The sequence below is a fragment of the Leptinotarsa decemlineata genome, unplaced genomic scaffold, assembly GCF_025532065.1.
Source record: "Leptinotarsa decemlineata unplaced genomic scaffold, Ldec_3_MD MMD2_tig00000026_RagTag_RagTag, whole genome shotgun sequence".
NCBI lineage: Eukaryota > Metazoa > Arthropoda > Insecta > Coleoptera > Chrysomelidae > Leptinotarsa > Leptinotarsa decemlineata.
In genome coordinates this window covers 1,495,245-1,505,530 of record NW_027412539.1, presented here as the reverse complement: position 1 = coordinate 1,505,530, position 10,286 = coordinate 1,495,245, and the positions used below count along the sequence as shown (strand labels likewise).

The following is a 10,286-nucleotide window of genomic DNA, read 5'->3' as shown; positions in this document are numbered from 1 at the left end:
ATTAAGTCTAGGTGGAAGGAAGTGAGGCCTAATCCAAATAATAAAAGAAAACTGTTCTTGAAAATTATTTTCTATAAAAGCTTGTAGATTGTTTTCGGCCCAAATGTGATTGTTGTGGAAGTTAATAATTGAATTGCGAGAAAACCAAGCTTCATCTATAAAAAATATTCAACTTCTTATTTTACCGCGTAACCAATTAGAAAAAGCTAGTCTAACAGGCAAATCTCTGGGCAATAGAGCTTGCACACGTTACATGTGATAGGGATATAGCTGCTGGGCTCTTAAAATCTACCACACTGTGACAGCTATTTTCCGAGTACTGGTATGAGGATTTACTTCAATCTCATTCAAAACAGCTTCTTCAATTTGAACTGTTCGTACCGTTGCAGGCCTCCCAATGACAACCGTCGATCTTTTAAAGCTGCCTGTTTCAGAAAGTCGTACATGGAGACGTACAAAAGTTCTTCTATTACGCCCTACACGATGAGGAAATCTTTCATGTTAAATGCGTCTTGCAGCATTCGAGTTTCCGTGAGCCATTCCATAACAGAAATGCATATCTGCCATTTCACTGTTAGTAAATTGAACCATGTTTTACAAAAATGGTTCGAAAAATAACCACTGAACACACTTTTTATAACAATTATAAATTAAAAGCTTATAAAGTTGACAACAACTGTCAAGTTGTTTTTTAAATGCTGCAGTCGTTTTCCAAGGCAACCCTTGATTATTATTTATGGTATTTTCAGAAGAGTGCGAAATTCAATGATGCGGCGGCTAGACGGTTGTATTGAATACGAAGGAGGCCATTTCCAACACTTAATTTAGTACAATTCGTTAGTCTAGATCTTAACATTATTTAATATTTTTTGTTATTGTTACATAATTAGTAATGAAAAATTGTAAAAATGATAATTTTCAAAAGAAACATTTAATTCCCCATATTATTTCTTGTGAGGTCCAGGGATATGCAATTAGGTCGACTTTTTTTTCTTAAAAACTAAGCAAGATACGAAAAAAATTCAAGAGACAAAAAAGTTGTATTTCTAATTGCTCAATTCAAAGAAATGATAAAAATTGCACAAAAGTCAGTGGCGTACATTTTTAAGTCAAAAATATTCGTTCAAATCCCGCTCGAGACGCCACTGGACTTAATAAATTGAATCATGTTCGGGCTATATTAGCTCCTTAATGTTATAAATACCATTGCCAAATTACTACAAAATTAGGTAAATGATATTTAAGATATTTACGAATAACTTGTTTTTTATTTTTATTTTAACACCCAGTATCTTGAGAACGAAGGATCTGCGGACCCATGTTTATATGAACATTTTGTCTTGAAATTATCTGAAGAATCGTTTGTTGAATTTATGGTATATACTTAATTAACACCCTGTATTCAGAAGAAAATAGCTACGAAAATTCATCTTTTATATAGATTGAAAAATAAAATGAGTGAATATGCAAAATTACCAATTTATAAATCAATAATAGCACCCCACTCTGACTATTGCAGTTTACTCTATTTTGCAATGAAAATCTAAATAGACTACAGAAGCTCCAAAACAGATCCATGAGGGCAATATTAAGTTGTAATAAACGCACATCTGTGGAATACATGTTGGAAACACTGTCTCTTATGTCTGCTAAAGAAGGGATAACACTGAATATGCTAAAATTTATATTCAAAATTAAATACAAGTAGACAAGTAGTATTCATACACACAAATAGAATAGGAAATTTTTATATCAACAGAGAGCATATAGGTTGTGACTCGTTGTATAGTTCTGGTCTGATTGCATTTAATAAATTGCCAAGTCATATAAAAAGCTATGATTTAAAAGAAAATGTAGTGAATATATTTCAAGTAATACTCATCAATGATGAGTTTTGTTTTCCAATTTCTTGTTTTTAAAATGTGACTTTTCTCTATTTTTATATATTTTTTTGTTTTCTATTTTATAGGTGACTGACTGTACTACGAAGAGCATTATTTACTAATAAAGAGAAATAATAATAATATTAACGAAAAAAATAGTTCACACAGGGTTGCCACACTATCATTGTTAATGAGACTATTTTGTCGATCAACAAAAAAAATTGTCGATACCGGGACCAGTTCAGGTTGTATTTTCATTAACGGACCTGGATATTTTATTGTAATTTTTCAACATCCCTATAGTGGTGCTTCACACAACGTTCAGTTATTATTTTCGAGTAATTTTGATTTTTTTCAGAATTATATGATTGTGTTAAGACATACTGGTGTCCCTTTAAACTCTCTACAAACTTATCGAAGCAGAAAGCGGAATTGTCTGACCTGATATTATTACATCCGGTCCGGAGACAATTATCTTTTTAAAGAAAACCGATGTCTGGGATTTTGTGGCATTGAAATGAACCTGCATATCTCATTAAGATAAGCAATCTCTTGCTGCCGGTGAAGATGTGCATCTGCAGCCAATGCCCTGGAATCCAAATGAAAATCCAATATACCAGCATTGATGGTAAAAGTGTTAGAGAGATATACGTCGACGGCCACTTGCAGAGAACGTCCTTTCAGGAAGCTGAAGAGCCATACACTAAAATGATCCGACAAGCCATAGCTTCGAAGTTTGGGCCAGCAAACCTTCATGCCACACACGGTTAAAGGCCTTAGGAATATCAAGCGCTACAGCTCTTGACTCTCCATGTTTCTCTATTGCGTTATTCGAAATATGGGTGACATACGATAGAAGGTCGCCTGTTGATCTTAGTTTCCAAAAGCCTAATTGATGATCGCCTTCCAATTATTTAAGGATATGGTGATTTACGGCTTTCTCTACCATTTTTCATATCACTGAAAGCAAAGCGACTGATCTATAGTCATTTGGAAGATTTTTCTTGCCCCTTATTTTGGGAATAGGCTGAAAGCGAGCAATCTTCCAACAAGAGGGAAACACCAGTTTTCCTCTTGTTGGAAAATACTGTCTGCAAAATACTGGTGCGAGTTCATTTGCACACGTTTAAAGTATGATGACGGGTACTTCATTAGGACCAGACGCCTTGTTGACATTCGCCTAACTAGACGTTGTCGAAAAGTAATTTTCGACATTGTGGATTCTAGTGTGGAAATAGGGGGTGGTACTTTTCCCAGAAAATCTACTATGGACTGGGACGCAAATTGTTCGGCTGGTAGATTTGATTTTTCCATGGCTGTTGTTGCAATCCGCTTGTGTTAGTGGTGGAATTGTGGATTCTGTTAAGTTTTGATTAACAGCTTCAGCTTTGTTGTGGAATTGGCCGCTGTGGTAGTGCGCCCCACTCACGATCGGAAGGCCGTGGGTTCGATTCCTGCCTCGACCAGATATTTTTCTCAAGATAATTTATCTGGCTGAAGCTGGGATGATTCTACGACAGTATTAGGAATCACACGTTGAAAGGTAAGACCTCGTTAGTCCTTAGCTCGCACAAGTTTCTCAACTTCTGAGAGTTGTCGTTCGTATGGGGGTGACAGCTGATTAACGGAAAAACAGATTTTGAACAGACAGACAGAGAAGCTACCGATCAGAATGATCTAGATCTAATTATTTAATTGTGAAGCTCTTTGCTTTCATTTATTTTAAGTTTGCAGCTATTGGGAGCATCATCGAACCTTGTTCGGTTTTCGGTTTTGCGCCACTGCCGGAAGGCAAGATTTTTGGGGGCGACAGCTTCAGTGCAACTTTTGTTGAACCACGGTTTCCGTTAGAAGTTCGTTTCATTGAAAAAGGGATTTATGCAACCATGGATGATAAAATAACTTTCGTGACTTCAGAAGCACAAATAGATGGATCTTCAGAGCTGAAACAAGGATTATGCAAAATTAACTTTTCAAAAAACACGACTTGAAAGAAGTTGGATTATTTTCCTGAAAAAAATTGTATATTTTACATTTTTTACCTAATAGTAGAGTATTTGTCTTATCATGATTTCAGAACTTTAAATTTATTTGAATTATTTTACTATGAAAAAAACCGTCACATATTTCTTTTTTCCCAAAAAACATTTTAATTCCAATTATTATTCGGAGTACGCAGTTGAAAAACACATTTGTTTGATAATGTCAAGAATAATAGGTTTTTTTGAGAAAACCTGTAATTTGCCGTTTTAAGTTATTCTCTATTTTTGTATATTACATTATCAATTTGAATCAATTGTTATGAATCAAGCTGATTTTTTTATTTGATAAAAATCGTCTATTGATATCTATTACAAAACTAATGTTTGCAAGAGGAAGATCAAACTAATCATACTTATCTGATAAGAACAGATACTACACTTTGATCTTAGCCAAGGGCCGAGAAGCGATAAAAATACTAATCATACTTACAAAGCTATCCCTATTTATACCATAGATACCTGTTACAGGTACATGAGTCTTGAGTGTCTCAAATTAATTTCATAATTTGCCTTATTTACTTGTCTTACAATGTGTCCTTATGTAATAGTCAGGTAAATCTGATAATTTAAATATTATATATAAAATTGTTGCCTTATTTTTGGCTTTTCTACTAGTCTAATATAAATGTTACAATGTGTCCTTATGTAATAGTTAGGTAAATCTTACAATTAAAATATTATAAGCTATATAAAATTCACTTTGACAATATTGCCCTATCTACTTGTCTCAAATTAATTTTACAATGTGTCCTTATGTAGGTAAATCTAATGAATAAAATATTATTTTAACAAGCTATATAGTAATACTATTAGGTATTGGTCCACCATTGTTATTTATAATATTATTATGTTTACTTATTTCTACATTCTCATGGGCATCTAGATGCCTGTGGTTGTTAACTTGTCTAACTAATCTTAATGAACTGAAATCTATGGAATGGTTTTGCTGCAAAATATGATGGGCGACTGCTGATTTTTCAGGTCTTCTATATTTTAAGTGTGCTAAGTATTCCTTATAACTTATTTTAATAGATCTTTTTGTCTGCCCATGATATTTTGCAACGCAGTCTTTAAATTTAATTTCGAATTCTCGATTTTGTCTTTTGAACTTCTCAAAAGTCTCTGTAGTGTATGACTTATTTTAAAAACCACCTTCATACCTAGTTCCTTGAAAATGTTTCCAAAGTTCTTCGTGTATTGGTGATATGGAACTGAGATATATTTATCTTGGTTTTTGTCCTTCCTAAAAGTCGAGATTTCGTTCATTCTTCTTCCTTATTATGCCATCTACAATACCCCTCGAGAAACCGTTAGCAGCTGCTTTTTCCTGTATTGTACGTTTTTCTTTCATGAAACTCTCATGTATGGAACGCCGTTTTACTTTTTATTGTCACAAATATTCATTCCTCAATTTATTCAACTAACAATTTATTTGTTTGAATTTAATTGATTCGTGCATTTGTTCGACACATTAAAAACGATTGTTGGCAAAATTTTTTCTATTTTGAATGACACTTGATTTAAAATGTTACATGAATTAATTTGTTTGATGAAAAGTGGTGAACAGTTATAATATAGATTCATTCTTTGAACTTTTTGGAAGTAAATGTTTGTCATATATACTTTTTTGTAACTACTACAATTATAGTTACATGAATCAAAACGATTGTTGATAATTTTAATTCGGCGCTAACGTCGAGCGGATTCTTGCAGAAGCTGAATTTTTAAATCTGGCAACATGATAGTCTAGTGATAGTAACACAATATTTCGTCCGACCGCAGCGCCGAATAAAAATTATCAACAATCAATTTAATTCATGTATCACCTATACTAAAACCAATAATGATTGAGAGTAGAAGTAAGCCCAGTTGACAGCAAATCGGGGGCGTGCTTATTAATTTTTGAAAGGGTTAAGAATGAAAGAAAAATTCTTAGTACAATTAGTTAAAATATTCATACACATTTTTTATTTATTTCATTGAAACTTTGCAATATCGTAATTTACCTAATCGTTGTAGTTATTAGGTGGGCCTTATGAAAACGGAGTAACAAACGTGGTAATTATGGTAGGTACCAAATAAATTAACAATATTAATAAAAAACACAATATATATATATATATATATATATATATATATATATATATATATATATATCTCATCGTCAGGGGTACTTGAAAATACAAATTAAAAATTTTTGATAATAGAATATAATATAAATGTAAATGTACAAATTTTCGTCTAATCTTCAACCTCAGATTCGTCACTGTTGCTACCGCTATCATCAAAGTGAATTATGATTGGTTCAATATTGTGTTCAATACGGTTGTCTACGTCCCACATTTTTTGCTCCTCTTTTAAAACATGCTGCATGCATTTTTTCCAGTCTTCTGCAGAAACAGTTCGAATAGCTTCTTGTAGGTGATGTTGCTTGTCCACTAATTTAAATGTTCTGTTTTCTCGTGCCACATATCCTTTTACTTGCGCCCAGATTTATTCTATTGGGTTTAATTCGCAGTGGTATGGTGGTAACCTTAAAACTGTAATTTCACGACTTAACGCCATTTCATCCACTGCGAATTTTTTATATTTGTCTGTGTGTAATTTTGTTAGCTGAAGTAGTTCTGCCTTTAAACTATCTTTGTTATATGGGATGTTCTTATTAATTAACCATTCTTGAATTGCTGGTTTTTTCCATGATTGTTTCGGTAATGTTTCTAAATGTCGACTATGGTATGGGGCATTGTCCATGACGATGACAGACTCAGGTTGCAAAAGTTGAATGATACCTTCAAACCATTTTTCAAACACCTCCGCATTCATCTCTTCATGATAGTCGCCTGTTTTCTTAGATTTAAATATTAATTCACCATTTGGTAAAAATCCACTGTCACTTCCTATATGCGTAACTATCAGACGACTACCTTTTCCAGATGGCTGTTTTAACCCAACTGACAAACCTTCAATGAAGGCTTGTCGTGCACTTGTTATATTACCATCCTGCCATACTTTTTTGACCGTATGTCCTTGGTTAACCCATGTCTCGTCCATGAAGTACAATTTTTTTTGAACTTCCGAAATTCGTCAATTTTTCTTAGATAGTTTCTTCTCCATGCTATTATTTCTTGACGTTCAATGAGAATGCTTTTCCTGTCAACTTTTCCGTACGTAAATTTCATTTCGTGTAAAAGTTTCCTAAAAGTTTCTTTACCCATTTTTGGGACCAATTCATGATCGCTAAGTGCCTCCAGAACTGTTTGTAGTGTGGGCAGCTCATTTCTGAAAAAGAAACTGTGAATAGTTCTGCGTATACTGGTTTTGGCTTCTTCATCAACTGTGATTTTTGTTCGTCCGCTACTAGTTTTTGGCGTTTGTACGTCCCCATGAATTTATGCTTCTCTTTGTATTTCGTAAATCGATGATTTTGGTACACCGGTATAATCAGAGCACATATCAACTAATTTATCTTTTGTAATTGTGGAACTTAATGATGTAGAAATGCCCGGTTGGTTATTCGGAGGTACACACGTAGAATTACAGTACATATGCACAAAGTCATCTTTTGGTGGCTGATGATCTCTTTCAAGACAGTGAAATACTCGCAGTAAAATTTGTTTTTCTCTTACTGACCGAGACTCCGACCGTTTTACCTTTTTCGACGTGGAAGGCCCGACCATGTCTCCCATTTTTTGAGTAGTTTGAGAACGGTGTAGAAATATAATTATGTAATGCTTAAACACTTATTAGCACTATTATTTTCACCAATTGTTATCACAACACGTCGATTGCTGACTAACTTAACTGTAAAACGTACAATTCACGCTGTATAATTCACAAACCAATGATACGCTCATGGCTGCAAGTACATTAGTGAGGACTGCAACGATGAGATGGAAGTTACGGTAAAGTGACAAAGACAGAAACATCGTTGCGTACAGCGTTGACTAGTTGTAATACATATCTAACACTATACAGAAAATAATGAATTTTAACTGATCAGTAATCAGGAAATGTATAAATATTACTCATTACAAGCTCATTACTGATTTTTGTCATAGATAATACCTTATAATCGTACTAGTATTGTGTATTATCTATAATTTGCCACAACCTACAACTCTACTGCTTACTATATTTTGATTCTGCTATAAACTGGTAACGTAAAATTTAGATATGACAACGCGCTTTACTCTCAATCATTATTGGTTTTACTATAATAGCAACAATCAAAACAATTAGTTTTTACAAAATACCAATAGAAAGTAAAACGGCGTGCCACGCCGTTTCACTTTCTATTATTAATATTCCTTTGAAATGAGCTGGATTATTTTGTTTCTTGAATTTCAGTGATACATGAAATAAATTGATTTATTATTGATGATTTTTATTCGGCGCTGACGTCGGGCGTATTTTTGTGGAACTACATAACTGCATATATGTATGGCGTTGGTCATAGTATGGTAATAATCCGTTCGACCAAAGCGACGAATAAAAATTATCAACAATCAATTTAATTCATGTATCACCTAAATGCAATAATCAAAACAATTCATTTTTACAAAATACCAATAGAAAGTAAAACGGCTTTTTATTAATATTCCTTTGAAATGAGCTGAATTATTTTGATTGTTGAATTTCAGTGATACATAAATTAAATTGATTGTTGATAATTTTTATTCGGCGTCACGGTTGAACGGCGTTTTGTCGTATTCTAAATGAACTAGAATGTTTGTATATGTAACACTTGAAGTTCTTGATAAATCCGTTCGATACCAGCGCCGAATTAAAATCATCAACAATCATTTTAAATGTATCTCTCACATACAACAAACTTTTTAAATCATCAAAAAATTCAATTCATTGTCAGAAATTAGCTTTTTAAAAAGATTGATGAAATAAAATGATACTTGCTTGAGAATGTTTTGCACAAAAGTGCGAACCAAATTTTAAATTGAATGCATTAAAGTGAATGTAGGAAATATTCAACACTTTCAATAAAATTGAAATATAACAATCTTTATTATTCACAGAAAAATATTTAGTATGGAAAGTTAATTTGCTATATTTTCAGACAAACGAAAGTCTATTTTTATTACCAACAATGTTTCATGAGAAAACTTTGACAGTCATTCAAATATATTCATTGAAATTTTATTCCCAAACTTACTTTTAGAAAGTGAATTTAAAGTTTCATTATAATTCAACAGTCATATAAATAACTAACAATTTATTCAAAAGTTAAAATTATATGCGGAATTGAAACGTCTGTTGAATTTATTCGAATAATACATTCCATTGACTGTTGAATAAAAATGTTTTTTCATTGCTGAGTTGAACTATATGTATATATAATATATATATATATATATATATATATATATATATATATATATATATATATATATATATATATATATATATATATATATATTATTTTTCAGCATAATATATAGTAAATTGGCATTCCATTTTCCAATACTCTGAAACAATATTTCACTTCGGAATCAATAAAATCTTCAAGTTATTCCATTAGTCTTTTTTATTCAAATAACAATTTTATTCATGTAACATTTTAAATCAAGTGTCATTTAAAATAGAACAAATTTTGCGAACAATCGTTTTTAATGTGTCGAACAAATGCATGAATCAATTAAATTCACACAAATAAATTGTTAGGTGAATACATTGAGGAATGAATATTTGTGACAATAAATAGTAAAACGGTGTTCCATACTCGTGTGTTAGAGGAAAAGACAAAAGACGATGCACTAGAGAATTCAACCCAGCACGTTTGTGCTGAACACAGTGCTTGTTTCTTTTCTAGTATAATAGTATAGGGGTAGTATAATAAACTTATGTAACATAGAAAATAACTATTGCATACTACCTATACGAGTACATCATTGACTCAATAAAATTTTCTGTGTTGTAACACTGTTATGTAACCTTCTTGGACAGTTTATTGTCACATTCATTTAAATTCGTAGGTTAACGCTAACACATAGTTGGCACTATTAGTATTGAATTCATTTGATTTTTAGTTAATTCTAACCTTCAAAAGTCTATGAGTTCGTGGGATAGAACATTTTGAGTGGAGCAACTTTTGTCAGTTTGAAGAAAATGGATATAGAGAAATTCCGTGTGTTGATAAAGCATTGCTGATTGATAAAAAAACCGTTGAAGCCAAGGCTTGGCTTGATAAACAATAATCGGACTTTGCACCAGAAAAATCAACCGTTAAGAAGTGGATTGTTAAGTAAAACTGAGATGGAATGTACGCAGTGGAAGCCCCGAAAGAGGCTGTTACCGACGAAACCATAAAAAAAGACTACAAAATAATTTTGGATGACCTCAGAGTGAA

General features: G+C 32.4%; 1 pseudogene; it reads right to left on the bottom strand.

The window, feature by feature from the left end:
• Nucleotides 1–4,189: 4,189 nt before the first annotated feature.
• Nucleotides 4,190–4,334, bottom strand: LOC111509143 (U2 spliceosomal RNA; annotated as a pseudogene).
• Nucleotides 4,335–10,286: the final 5,952 nt, after the last annotated feature.